Genomic DNA, 14,694 nt, shown 5'->3' with positions numbered 1-14,694 from the left:
TTAGATTGTTTAGTTCTTAGCAATAGTTAAACTTCTGTACCTTTACTTAATTTAAGATTCGTATATGTTTAGTGTTTGCACCTCCCTGCCACAGTAAATTCCGTGTTTGTATAACATACATGGCGAATAAACCGAATTCTGATTCTGATTTGCTAAGCTGTACTGCTAACGTTACCCACCTAAGATGATCCTGTTTGCTTGCACAGGGATCTTCTACACTAGAGCTACGGTACAGACAAACATCAGCCATGCCCGTCGAGTCAATGTTAGCTAGACTCTAGCTCATCTGCTTTTTATTAACGCTGATTTGCAAGGAATGCAAGAACAGGATGGCGAAAACACCTATACTGTAGGCATGTAAACTAGTTTAGCTTGATAACGCAAGAGCATAGGTAGAATGTGTGATGATTTAGTTTATTGGCAACCGGGCTAACTCGTTATTTCATGTTCCTGACTGTGTTTCATTCAAATAAATAACCCATACATGTAAATCTACAATTCACGGTGCATGTTTGTCCAGATCTTTGTCAGGTTGTTTTTTATCTAGCTAACTGAAGCTGAGTTGAATCACAATATACATTTACATTTAGTCATTTAGCAGACGCTCTTATCCAGAGCGACTTACAGTAAGACAGGGAAATTCCCCCTAGGCAAGTAGGGTGAAGTGCCTTGCCCAAGGACACAACGTTATTTGGCACAGCCAAGAATCGAACTGGCAACCTTCAGATTACTAGCCCGATTTCTTAACCGCTCAGCCACCTGACTCCCTATAATATAATATAGTTTGGTTGCTAAGCTGTAATGTTCTACCCACCTAAGTCGATCCAGTTTGCTTCGACAACAGAAGTGGAAACAACTAACGTAATCATGTCACGTTTCACCCAACCAATGTTACATACCCTATTCGGAGACCTTAAGGAACAGTGTGAAATACCCCCAAAAAACAGTCAATCACCCCTTTAATCAGCGATTTGCTGATGTTCCCTTTTGTGCTCGTCCCCTGTTCGTATCTGCGAGCATGTTTACATGCAACTTTTCTTGACGTAAGCAAATAAATGGGGTGCTAGTTTACCCATTTCTAATTGGTTTCAAACTTAGCAAAAATCAGGAAAAAAATATATATAAAAAAGTAGTAGTATGAGCCAGGTTCGATAATCGAACAAAAATTATTGGGGGAGATAGTTTTAGATATGTTGACTGGAGTTAATAGAATAAAAATGACCGGACGAGTCGGGTAGCAAATCGGAAATGCTATACCACCTACATCCACCGGGGCCGTTGCCTCAAGCCGAGGGATGGGGGTCTGGTATTTTCCCACTGCTCTTCTTGACATCGCCATTCGAACAGCTTTCATTGACTTCACGTAATGCTTACGTCAGCATCATGCCTATGGCAACTCCCGAGGGACAAAACACCCTTGTCTGTTGAACATAGAAAGGTCTGCTACAGTAGGCTATCCTCAGGATTTGCAAGCTAGCTACACTTTATACTATATCTAAAATAATTTTGTAACACTCTAAATGAGTGACTTGGCTTTATTTCTGGATATACTATCCACAACCGAAGTTTGTTACACAATGCTGTAAGATCGCCTATACTCGTGCATTGCTTGATATTGTAGCATCAACTTGGTACCCAGAATGCCCCGCGGCAAGCTGAAAAGCTACGAAGATAAGGGGATTAGCTTAGTTAGATAAGAATTGTTTGGAGTTCTATTGTTGTGTCCGTTTTGTTTTGATATATGGAATGCTATGGTCTGTAATTTAGATAATTTGAGAGTTCACCCTGATTTGGAATGTTGTCTAGTTAGATGGCTATCCAAGCTGTCTAATAGGAACAGTTCTTGAGCAAACAAACAGTCACATTGTTCTGCTCAACGCTAGTCGGCGCTACGGTATCGTTGGCCCCGTTTAAAATGTGGCCTATATTCCAATGCTGCCTGTACTCTGATTTACAAACACAAAGTTCCTATTCTGGTGGGGTGCGGCTTATAGAAAATGCGGCTTATTTTATGAAGATTGCATAGACGAAAAGCATATATTTGTTGCTGCTCTTTTACACAAGCTGATTCTAACAATGTTGTCACTGGCACAATCTTATTAGGAATAATTAGGAATTGCGATTCAAACAGTACCATATGCAAACTGAAAATATGCCCCCAAAAACTTAAATAAGCTTAAAAAAAATGTTGGGGAAAACTGGCTAGTATAACAAGTTTACTGGAAGTGATCAATACGTTCCAGTAAGAATGTCCTTTTCTGAAGATTCGGGGGGTCATGTTTCACCATATGCCTTCAGTCCCAGTACAACCAGTGAGAAAGACTTGAGCAGCCAGGCTATGTAAAAGGTTTGACCCTATACGGCGGCTGTATGGTTGGGACCTCCCGATGACTACTGCGCAGAGCACAATATGGCAACACCCGTATCCAGGATATTTTGGCTTCATTTTTGTACAGTGGAAGGAAGTGGAGACCACTAGTGCACAGTGCCCATGATGCAGTTGGTGATTAAGATGTTGGTGAAACACATACATTTGTGTTTCACTGACATATTAATCACCAGCCGTATGCCAGCCGTTAGCACTGCTAACCTGGCCATATTGGTAATAAAAGCGAATGTGCTTCTAAATAACAGTATAACTATAGGGTACCTAAAAACTTATTTGTGAATTGCCAATTGGTTGTCCAGCAAGTAATGATGCCTAAAGCAATCCCTGTTGTCTTTCTAGGCTAAACAATTGTGACATTATTTGTGTAGTCCAGAGCCTGTCTACACAGCAACGATTGTAGCTAATAACCTTCCAGTTAGGCTACCTAGTTAGTATTTCATCAGTAAAATAGTATTGGATTTTCTGTATCGCACTGACATAAATAATATTGTTCATTATGCCTGTTTTCGGCCCGCTATTCATTTGGGTCACATGACGTCAATATAGTTTTGCGTCGCCATCATTCTGACCGACTGTCTCAGTCATGCGTGCAATATGTTGTGCAGTTGGAAAGAGGAACCCCAGCCGAAAGAGGAACCCCAGACTATACTATTGTTGTAATGGATAGCATAATAATAGTTGGAGTCGTAGATCTTCTGTAAATCTTCTGTAGGACAATCCAGGTAGCAGCTAGCACTAAAACTGAGCAGCTAAAGCTCTAGCAGAAAGCTGAAGGGCTCACTAGCAGCACTGACATCAACAATGATCAGAGTAACCCACCACAAACTGTTCACAAAGTCAAAATCGCCATGTTTCCCTTCCCTTCATGTTCTTTCAATGAGTATAAACTAGTGGTGGGCACAGATTATTTTTTTAAATCTAGATTAATCTCACTGTAATCTTGGCATTAATCTAGATTAATCTAGATTAAAATGGCTCATTTGAATTCCGCCGAAGGCATTCAGAATATGTGTGCTACCCAAATAATGACTAAAAGTAAGTCTTTGAGAACGGGTTTCTCAAACCAGGTGGCGCCGTAGACCAGGAGCTCATCTCCTGTTTCCAAAATGCATCACAAACTGCTTGAGAAAGCTGTTCTACTATGATAATTGTTGATGAAAATAAATTATGTTCAATAAGATGTACTTGTGTTTATTAACTGTTTATTAGATTAGTTAGCTTGGCTGATAGAGCTGTGCTGACGGGCTTGCCTCGGTTGCACTCAAACATCGTAGTTTGACGACGACTCTTCCCCTGCGCTACATCAGTGCTTGGCCCGGCATCTTCCGCATTAGCTAAGGGATGCTTTGCGTTTAGGTGGTATTTGAGACTGGAAGAACTCCTACAGTAAACTAATTCCGCATAGCACAAGGTGCAAACAACCTTAGACTTGTCGAGGTTTCCATTGGCAAGCTTCTTTAAATACATTTTCCCTGAAGCAAACCAGGCGGCTTCATAGCTGCATCCATGTTAGCAAGTCACGTTTGATGTGATAACTCATACACAAGGCATACACACAGGTTCGAAGACTCGTTCTCTCCATGCTGTGGGCTGTGATAACAGCAAATCTCAAATAAATGGATTAACCTTTTACAATGTCCCACAAAACCCTGAACGTCATGAGAAATGTATTAAAACATGTCATTAAAAATTTGAGCATGTATAACGTTATTCTGGACAGCTAGCATTAGTTATATTTACATTAGTAACGTTAGTTACCGGTATATGGTTGAATTATGTTATTGTAATGAATATTGGTTCGTTCGTGGAGCAGGAAATTACTGCCAAATATGTCAGGCTGAAAGACACTACACACGGGTAACAATATAACAAGGTCTTTATTGCGTCAGGACAAGGGTTCTCTCAAAACTCATAAGCTGAGGTGAAATACTCCAGGGCACAACACAGGCTACACCGGCACTCAAGGAAGTTGGCTCTCCCCGGACCACACTCCACCCTCCCCAATCCTGTGAAAGCACGGCACTCTCAACGCTGGGTCAAACCCCCAATAGACACTCCAACGTCACTGCACTCTCGAAGCTGGGCCAAACCCCCAGTAGACACCCCAACGTCACTGCACTCTGGCACTCACTCGAACGCACACCTACGCTACGTCACTCGTGTATAGGGGAGCCCAACTATCCCCCTTTGGACGGTGCCCTGCTCCTCGCACCCTGTTCTCTTCCACCGTCAGGTAATTTAATAAAGCTAATTAAAATGGACAAGACAACAGACAATTATAGGGTACTTAGCCGCCGCTTGGCGAGACCCTCCCCCGGGGTTTGAGCTTGGGCCCGCCGTACACTTTCCGGACTGGATGTTGGCTGGACGGGTTGTTGCTTTAGTCGACAATCAACTACAGAGCACTCTCCTACTTTCCCCGCCCTATCGCTGCTAAAGGAGGCAGATATTCCTCCCCTCCTGCCACAAGAACACTAACCCCTCTCGCTCGCTGACTTCGTCGCCGCCAGTCCTTATAACTGCGAACGCTCGCCACCCGCCTCCCAAAGTGCTCACGCTCCGACTAGCCTTCCTCTGTCTCCCCCAGTCCCCCTTTTAACCACTCCTCTATACCCCCTATAATCAGTCACACCTGCAGCCACTAATTACATGAGCCCGCAGCTCATTTCCATTACATTATGTTGCTTCTTGTTGGAGTGGCGTTAGTGTGCTAAACTACTTTTCATTTGGTGTCCTGATGTGACTGATATTACAACAGAATCTGATGGCAATTCAGTTCAGTGATAAACGCTATTTGTGTAATGTTAAAGGGGTGATTGACTGGGTTTTTGGGGTATTTCACACTGTTCCTTAAGGTCTCCGAATAATGTATGTAACATTGGTTGGGCTGAAAATGGCCCGGGTGCTGTTCTATGCCCCCTGATACATCCAGTGAAATATTCCCGGGAAAAAACGCTAGGTTTTCTCCTTTTATGGTATGCTCATGAATATATAGATGAGCTGCGCACTGATTGGTTGGTTTACAACGAGTGAAGCTGCGGAGCAAAGACGCAACATGGCCAACAGCACTCACTGAAACAACAAATAAAAACGTACAAATAAATCGAACTGTTTTCAACAGATTGACTAGATATAATTTGAAATGATTACGTTAGTTGTTTCCACTTCTGTTGTCGAAGCAAACAGGATCGCCTTAGGTGGGTAACGTTAACACTACATCTTAGCAAACAAACTATCGTGATTAAACTCAGCTTCAGTTAGCTCTAGCTATCTTGCTGAAAAATAGATCTGGACAAACATGTATCTTGAATTGTAGATTTACATGACAACACGGGTTATTTATTTGAATCAAACACAGTCAGGAACATGAAATAACGTTAGCCCCATTGCCAATAAACAAGGCTAAATCATCACACATTTTACCTATGCTCTTGCGTTAGCAAGCTAAACTAGTTGTTTACATGCCTACAGTCTAGGTGTTTTTTGCTATCTAGCTGTTCTTGCATTCCTTGCAAATCAGCGTTAATAAAAAGCAGATGAGCTAGAGTCTAGCTAACATTGATTAGTCGGGCATGGGTGATGTTTGCCGTAGCTAGAAGATCCCTGTGCAGTTCAACCCTCGACACATTTGTGCGAACCATTTCACCAAGGTCGGTTTTGAAAACCTGGGACAATGTAAAGCAATCCTTCTTTAAATTGTTTTCATTCAAAACTGTCTTTGGTGAAATGGTTCGAGCAAATGAATACATGTGTCGAATTCACAGGGATCTTCTAATAGAAAAACATCAGACATGCCCGTCGAGTGTCTGGTTCCTTGGGAAGATTCTGAAAAGTGTCAGCATTCCCTGTACAGCCTGGAACACTGCATTTACCACCGTAGTCCATTTTCAATATGCTATAAAAACGTTCTTCTTTGTAATTCTGTGGAAGTACAAAGAGCAGCGTGCAGCAAATTTTGGGGCGTGACCAAGGTACAGACCAGAGCCAAAAAAGGTGGTCAGTTCGGTGTTTTTTTCAAAACCTACTAGCCTGACGTTGTCATACTCATAATTCTAGTCAGAATATGAGTCTGAGAACTCTCCGTTGGGCTGTGACTATGGGGCGTGTTTCAAACGAACCTGGAAAACAAATGCCTCTTCGCTCAATTGGAAAATTAATGCGCTGTCGATGTCTTCTAAAACAGACTCATGGCAGAATCATAACATCCCAGATCTCCAGCGGTAGCGGTTTGTTCAAAACGAATTCAACTTAAGCGCTCTTTTGTGACGTGGGTGATTACGTTACTGTTGATCATCTGTCCATCATCGTATAAAGCCCGCCCTGGCAATTTCATTGGTCCGCCCAGATTCTGGTTTTCTGTAGTTGTCCCCAATTGATTTGATTCACATGACGTCACTGTAGCTTTGCGCCGCCATCTTACCTACCTACTCGGCCTTAGAAATGCCTGCTATATGCCTGCTTTTTCCCTCTGTTTCGGTGAAGTTCATCTCTGTGAATTCTGCTCAGGTCGAGGAGAACAGCCTTTAAGAGAGAACGCGATTCCCCATTGATCTGTCGCATCAGAATTTTGATTTGGGTCACGAAAGTCTTGCAATTTGAGTGAGAATGCGTCGCCCGCATAGTAGTAGGCGGCAGCCATGCCTTGGTCCCCTGGTTTTGACGTTAGCCTCAGAGTCAGACTCTGGCGCTCACTGGCAGTGTTCACAATGTTGTATTTCACTCCATTCTACACCACAAACGTCAGGGAGGACTGCTTTTGGTAGATACGAGCCTACCGAAGATAGGCAGAATATTGGATTTCTTTAACCAAGCCTGTTTCATTCGTCATTTGCCTGAGAAAGCGACGTCCGTTAGCCAGGCTAGTTTTGACCGTTTCACTAGGTCAGGCTATTTAAAGGTTTCGGACAAATGACTTTTGTACATAGAACGTAAGTGCCTCAAAGTGCCTCAAAATTTCAAGCCCTGCATCTGACATTAAAGAACATTGTCAAGATTAATGACAGCTAGCCGTGAGCTTAAGTGGCACTAAAATGAGTGCTAGCTAGCTCTTAGCCACTTAGCTAACAACTCGCTACCTAGTCAGAGTAAACTACGACCAAAAACATACATTTGATTTCTTTCAAATAATAAATAACTTTCCCATGATTAAATATCAGTCCTTGGTGGCCATGTGCTGCACTTTCACGTCATTCACCCATCCAGCCACAGCATACTGATAAACATCCGTACTCTTGAAAGCCTTCAAGCAATCCCCACTGTATGGGGAGGGTTATGTACAAGGTAAGTGTTTATAGCTAGCTCTGTCATGGAAAGCCAATTGGGACAAGCCTGGGGCAGATAATAAGGAACCAAAGAAAACTGGGGGTAACAAATAGGCTAAGGATCGGAGCTTCAAATTGATTTTTTTCCGACATATCTCTGTCTCACTTTCTCATTGAAATCGGCAGTGTGGGCGGCCATACTGGGCGAGATCGGTAGTGCATATGGCGGCGGTCTGTTTAGAAGTGACGTAAGTGGCATCTATGAATACGAGACCCTCCAGACCCAACTTCCCGACCAAATTTTTTTGTGGGCGGGACGAAGTTGGGCTGGCAACCAGGCTAAAAACCTACCGTTTTACAGCTAAATTTTTTAATTGTGAGATTTCCATAGGAAAGTGGTGTCAATGGACTTTGAGGTTCACTGTATGTACATTTAACCACTGAACTGTCGTTATTCAACTGTGACAAGGTAAATTCGGTTCTGCAATCAATGACTCCTTTAATATCGCTTGATTAACAGACTGCCATTTACCCTTCCAGTGATCAAGAACATTTTCTTAATCTCCAGATGATACATTTTGGCATCCATACCCCATCCTGAGGTGGTAGCGGTAGGCTTCAGTGCTTTTAAATGCCTTAAGGGCTTCCCCGGTGTATGGAGAGAGATTGTGGACGAGGAAAATGTAGATGTCAGCAAACATCAAATTTCGCAGGTTTTTACTACACTTTAGTGGAGTAAGCAGTTCACTTGAAAGTAAATAAGGATCAAAGCCTAAAGTATCTATTTTCTTTAAATCCCATTGCTTTTCGTCGGTGGTAATGTGTGCTACTTTTGTGTGCGACATCATTCATTTTTACTGAGGAGACCCAAGGAGAGGCTGCGATTGCGAATCGGTCCTAAAGATGGCGGCCGCAACAATAAAAGTAACGTGACTGAAACCCATGAATAGCGGCTCCCTGACGCCATGTGACGTCGCACAGTGGTCGCGTCGCCATCTTTAGGACCGAATTGCAAGATGCCATCTATTTGCTGTGCTGTGGGCTGGGATAGCAGCTCAAATAAATGGATTAACCTGTTATAATGTCCCAAAAAAACATGAACGTTGTGAGAAATGGATTAAAACATGTAATTGATCATTTTTGCATGTATAACGTTATTCTGGACAGCTAGCATTAGCTATATTTACATTAGTAACGTTAGTTATATGGTTGAATTATGTTATGTTGCTAGCTACTTGTTGGAGTGACATTAGTATGCTAAACTACTTTTCACATCCCCCCCCAAATATTCAAATCTGGTCAAAATGGACCAGATTTGACCAGAAAATGAACCCCTGGACAAGTTTAAACTCAAACAAAATAAAATGCCATGTTACTTGCACTGGCCAGCTTGCAAATACTGAGGATAGCCTACCGAAGTTAAGTTAGTCTGTCGTTAGCGACGCTAGCTAACGTTAGTTTGCTAGCTGTATATAACATTTCACTGGGTCTTGCAGCTGTTTGATAGATAAATGTATATATCATGGAATGCCAATTGAGGCAAGCCTGGGGCAGATCATAAGGGACAAAAGAAAACTGAGGGTAACAAATGAGGATTGGAGCCTGAAATTTTCTCCAGATATCTGTCTCTCCCTTACAAAAAAGAAGTATATAAAAGTATACAATAAGTATACTAAAATATGGATAGTACACTTTTAGTTAACTTTTGATATACTTTTAAGAAGTATGCTTAGAAAATAGTTCACATACTTTTAAGGAGTATGCTTAGAAACAGAAAATGGTATACATTTCTTCTGGAGTAGGATGTACATTTTCTATTATTATACAGCAAAAACAGTCAAAATAATTTTAAAGTAAATTACAGGTTACATTTTTTTGATCCATCTCATTCTAATTATTCATGTCTATGAAAATATATTATGCATTGCACATTGAATCTTTTTTGGTACTGAAGCTGTAACCTTAATTACTGCCAAAACATTCTGAAGCCCTATAATCTTATACTAATAATTATCAATTGGAGTATTAATGGAAAAAAAGAAAAAGCTACTTGAGAAAGAAGCAGACAGAAGGGTTGCAGGTACGCATGCGCGACACAAATCAGGAATGCGTAATGCCACTTGTATTACTACGCGCCTTTGCGTAGGCCTACTCGATCTCGATCTTGTCAACTAAACTTACACATGACATATTGCTTGTCGACAACTACTGTCAGAGATGTCCAAAAAACAACAAACATTAAGTAGCTTCTTCGGCGTTTCACCACCTACTAAGAAACGCCAACTGGAGCCAGAGCCGAAGAAAAGACTTTTTTCGGAAAAGTGGCTCCAAGATGTGCAGTGGCTTGATGCTAATGATGAGTGCACTGAAATGTGGTGCAAGATTTGCCGATCAAATCCACAACTAGCTGACAAAACAGGTGCGTTTTTTAAAGGCTCAAAGAATTTCAACCATCCTTTATTTGAGAAACATGATAAGAGCAAAGAGCACATGAACGTGGCACAAGCCATTGCTAATAAACAAGCGAGCCGAGAAATAATCTCCAGTCGCCCACTTGCCAGATGGCGAGACAAGCTGAATGAAGAACAGCGACAAGCTCTGTCTAATATTTTTCTCCTCGCCTTCCATAAAGCAAAACACGCACGCCCCATGTCTTCCTATTCTGAAGATATTCCTTTACTGAAGCGGCTAGGAGTAAATGTCGGAGGTGCATATCATTCACGTGAAGGTGGCACACGGATCATGCAGAGCATCGCTCACACCATTAACGGGGAGTTACGAGCCAAGTTGCAGTCTGCTGAATTTTGGGGTCTGCTTTTTGATGGATCTGAGGACATCACAAAAACTGAACAGGAAATTGTTTACATCGTTTCTGTGTCCAGCAACGGAGAGTTTACCTCGGACTTTATTGGACTGATTGAATTGGGTGCTGACCGAACCGCGCAGGCCATAACAGATGGACTTGTGAGACTTTTCCATGACACAGGCCTAGATGACTGGACAGAAAAGTTGGTCGCTGTATGCACAGACGGGGCTGCTGTCAACGTCGGAATCTACAACGGCGTTTTGCCAAAACTCTGGCGACTTGCTGCGGTTGGAGACTCCCTTGTGCACATTCTGTGCACCGCACACATACTGGAGAATTGCGCAAAATCAGCTGATCGCAACGTTCCTTACTGTGAGACATTTAATGGCTCTGTGGTCAAGCTGCTGCAGTTTTATTTACAGAAAGGTGGAGCAAAAAAAACTGCTGCACTGAAGAAGCTGTGTGAAGAAAATGGGATCTCCTTTGTGAAACTGGGAAAGTTTCATAACATAAGATGATCTGCATGGAGGCATGAAACACTGCTAAAAATATCAAGACTATTGCCAGCCATTAAAATGCAACTGGCTACAAGTGATAACAGTGACTTGCAGCATATCTGCACAGAGCGTTTTCAGTGCTTTCTGTCAAACATGCTTGACATTGGCAACATTTTGAAGACCACATCCATTAGGTTTCAGAAGGAAAAGCTGATCATTGGAGAATGTAAGGACGAACTCATGGTGGCCATTGGACAGTTTACACCTCTGCTTGATTGGGGAAGGCCACAGGGCACACACTGTTTCTAATGCGAATGCTGACAGAGACAAGACAAACTTACTCAGGGGGTTAATTGAAGAGTTTGAAGTCAGATATAACTCCCTCAAGTCATGTGATCATTTCTTAGTATTTGATCCCTCAACATGGCCTCGGGAAATGCAAGACCTCCACAGTTTTGGAAACACAACAGTTTGCAGCATTCTCAAGAAATATGAGGCCACCTTGCAACTTGACAAAGACACCACTGTGACAGAATGGGTGCGCTTAAAGCAGGCAGGAAAATGCCTGGGGTCCTCTTCTGTGTATGACTTGGTCCAAATAGTAAATACAAGTAACCCAGATGCTTACTCCAACATCAACAAGGTGGTTAAGCTGTCCCTTACACTGCCTTTAAGCAGTGCAGCTTGTGAGAGGGGTTTCTCACATCTAAACATAATAAAAAACCAAGTACAGATCTCGTCTGTCACATGCTCGTCTCTCAGCCCTGATGCACATTCACTTGTCAAAGCAGACCACAGAGACATTTGACCCAAAGCAAGCTGTCGACCTGTGGATGGAGACAGCTAAATCGGAGGCTCAACCAAGGACAGGGAGGTGCATCTGCAGCATCTTCATCATCTACCATGCAGGAAGCTGAAGCAGAGGACAGTGGGGGTGACACTGAAGAGGACATTGGTGGCGACACTGAGGAGGAGAGTGAGGAAGACTGCACTTATTAAGACCACGCTACATATGTGGTGAGTACCAAACACCATCTCCTGGTACTCACCTGAGTAACTCACTGAATAGGTTATGTGCACCCCTGGTTATACTGTCAAATTGACTGAAGAACGAAATAACGACGTGAAAAATGAAGATAGCGTGGCTCATTGGCTGGTCAATTCCCATGATGCAAGGCGGTATATAGTGTTAAAATGTGCTGATAAGTTTGCCGTTTGTTCGAAATACAAATGTAACTTCATGAATTTCGTTTTTTAAATGTGTCTGCTTAGAATGTAGTGTTTTGTTGCATGGTCATTGTTGTGGTGGTTTACCATTGTAACCATGAGTTAAATTACTGTTACGTTTCATAAGAAGACCTGGATTCTTAATATGTCAACACTTGCGCAGTGAATAGTTTCTGTAAGCTAAGAAATTGCAGTGTAACTTTGCAAGGGCCTCCGTTCTCGCTAAGTGATTTATAATCTGAGGCGTTTGAGGGGCTCCTAAATATTATAATATATTAGTAAGGGAGTCAGGAGTGGCTGAGTGGTTAGGGAATCGGGCTAGTAATCAGAAGGTTGCTGGTTAGATTCTCGGCTGTGCAAAATGACGTTATGTCCTTGGGCAAGGCATTTCACCCTACTTGCCTCAGGGGGAATGTCCCTGTACTTACTGTAAGTCGCTCTGGATAAGAGTGTCTGCTAAATGACTAAATGTAAATGTAAGTAATAGTAAAATTTAATTTATTAAGTATACTTCTTGAAGTACTTATATTAATTGAAAGTGCACTTAAAACTATTGCCCAGTATACTTTTAAGTACTTTGGGAAGTATACTTTATGAACTGAAAGTGCACTACACAGGTTACTTTTGAGTATTCCAAAGTATACTTTGAAGTACTTTAGGAAGTATACTTGATGAACTGAAAGTGCACTACACAGGCTACTTTAGAGTATTCAAAAGTAAATCTTGAAATACACTATAAGTGTACTTTAAAGTGTACTAAGTGACCTAAAAAGTGGGCCAATTCAGTTTACTTAGTACAAAAATAGTATATAAATAAGTACAAAAATAGTATATAAATAAGTACACTGCTAGTATACTTTAACCCTTGTGTTATCTTCGGGTCGTTCTGACCCATCAGTCATTGTGACCCACCGTCGTATTGCGACAACTTTACCGCATACAAAAACAAAGTGAAGCATTTTCTTTCAGAAAATGGTCTCAGACCCCCCACATTGCGGCTGGTTCCAGCCGGACCATTCAAATTTGGGTGTAAATAGACCCATAAGACCCGCCTTAATATCTTTGCCGTCCAATCACCGATTTTATTTCTGAAAACTGCCAGATACTCATGACAATTTAAGCTCAAAGCACATATCATTGGTTAAGGGGTTACTGCCAGTCAAAAATAAAAGTATCGTCAGCAACGGCAGCCATTGTTTTCCGAAGCGGAGCCAGAGCGGATACAATGGGAGATTGCCTACAGTGCTAGATTTACAGCTTCGAATTGAAATTGGAGACGATATTATGAGTAAAGACAAGTTTCTTAATATGTGTTGTCAATATTGTCAATTAAAAGTATAAACTTTTTACTTACGAAGAATTTGTTTGTGGGAGTGACGCGAGTTTTTTCAGGAAAGAACGGCCTGTCCTGCCGGACAGTCATGACGGTAGTAGCACTGTTTAGCCTCGATTTGAGCAGATTTATAAAAACTTAGAAAAACAACATTAATTAGCTAGATTATATACACTGTAAGCTAAATGTACATGCCTTGTTTGGCCAATTCGGTCGATTGTGGAAGAAACTCCAACGTTTTTTAGTTATCGAGAGGAGTATCCAGCCATAGCGCTAGCTACTTTTGGGGCAGAGAAATTTCGGTTTCCCCCATGTTTCCACTAGTCACTAGAATGGTCATAACTTTTAATCAAAATATGATATTTCTAATCTGTCTTCTGTTATACATTGCCCACATATTTGTGGATATTCCACCCGCTCAAAGTTTTCCTCCATCTTGTAATTAAAGTGGTTAAAAATGAAGTTGTCTGATGAGGTATGGTGGATGGAGAAGTTTTTGTAAAAAATGGCTGCCTGAAATCACCTTGATAAAATATGATTTGCCTTAAGTAATCATATATTTATTCACATCATAAAAATCCCCTAGTTCTCTTCAATATGGTATCAACAGTTAAGGTGTATAATTTAATATGAAAATTCATAAAATTTGAATATTAATATGAATATCATATTTCAACAGCATATGGAATGTTTGGAATGTTGTCTTAGGCAGGATAGTCTGTCTCAGACCCCCCACATTGCGAAGGTTAAAATAAAATTATTTGTATTTGTTTTTGTATTGGGTAAAATTGGGTAAACACAACGATGGTTCGTTATGAACCTTTGGGTCATGTGACCCGAAGGCAGCATGAGGGTTAAGTAACATGATAATAGTGTACTTTTTATACTAAGTATACTTACAAAATAAACTTGCAGTATACTTTTTTGTAAGGGCTCTCATTCAAATGGGCAGTGTGGGCGGCCATACTGGGCGAGATTGGTTGTGAATATGGCGGTGTTCTATTTGGTAGTGACGTAGGTGGAATCTATGAATATCTGAATCATTTTGGCTCGCGAGAGCTAGCTTAGTGCAGCTCAGTCATCCCAAGATGGCGAGAGCGAATTATTTTTGGGAAATGTCAAACTGCTAATCCAAACAACTCAATCTGCACTCCGTGCCATTATAAAGAGGAGACTTGTAA

General features: G+C 41.5%; 1 protein-coding gene across 4 annotated transcripts in view; it reads left to right on the top strand.

Annotated features, from left to right (window-relative positions):
• cdh23 (cadherin-related 23) overlaps positions 1 to 14,694 on the top strand; it is a 361,974-nt gene that overhangs the window by 315,744 nt on the left and 31,536 nt on the right. The gene's annotated exons all lie outside the window — the stretch shown is intronic.

The sequence above is a fragment of the Osmerus mordax genome, chromosome 5 (assembly GCF_038355195.1).
Source record: "Osmerus mordax isolate fOsmMor3 chromosome 5, fOsmMor3.pri, whole genome shotgun sequence".
Taxonomy (NCBI): Eukaryota; Metazoa; Chordata; class Actinopteri; order Osmeriformes; family Osmeridae; genus Osmerus; species Osmerus mordax.
The sequence above is the reverse complement of the archived record's forward strand: the minus strand, read 5'-3'. Positions and strand labels throughout refer to the sequence as shown.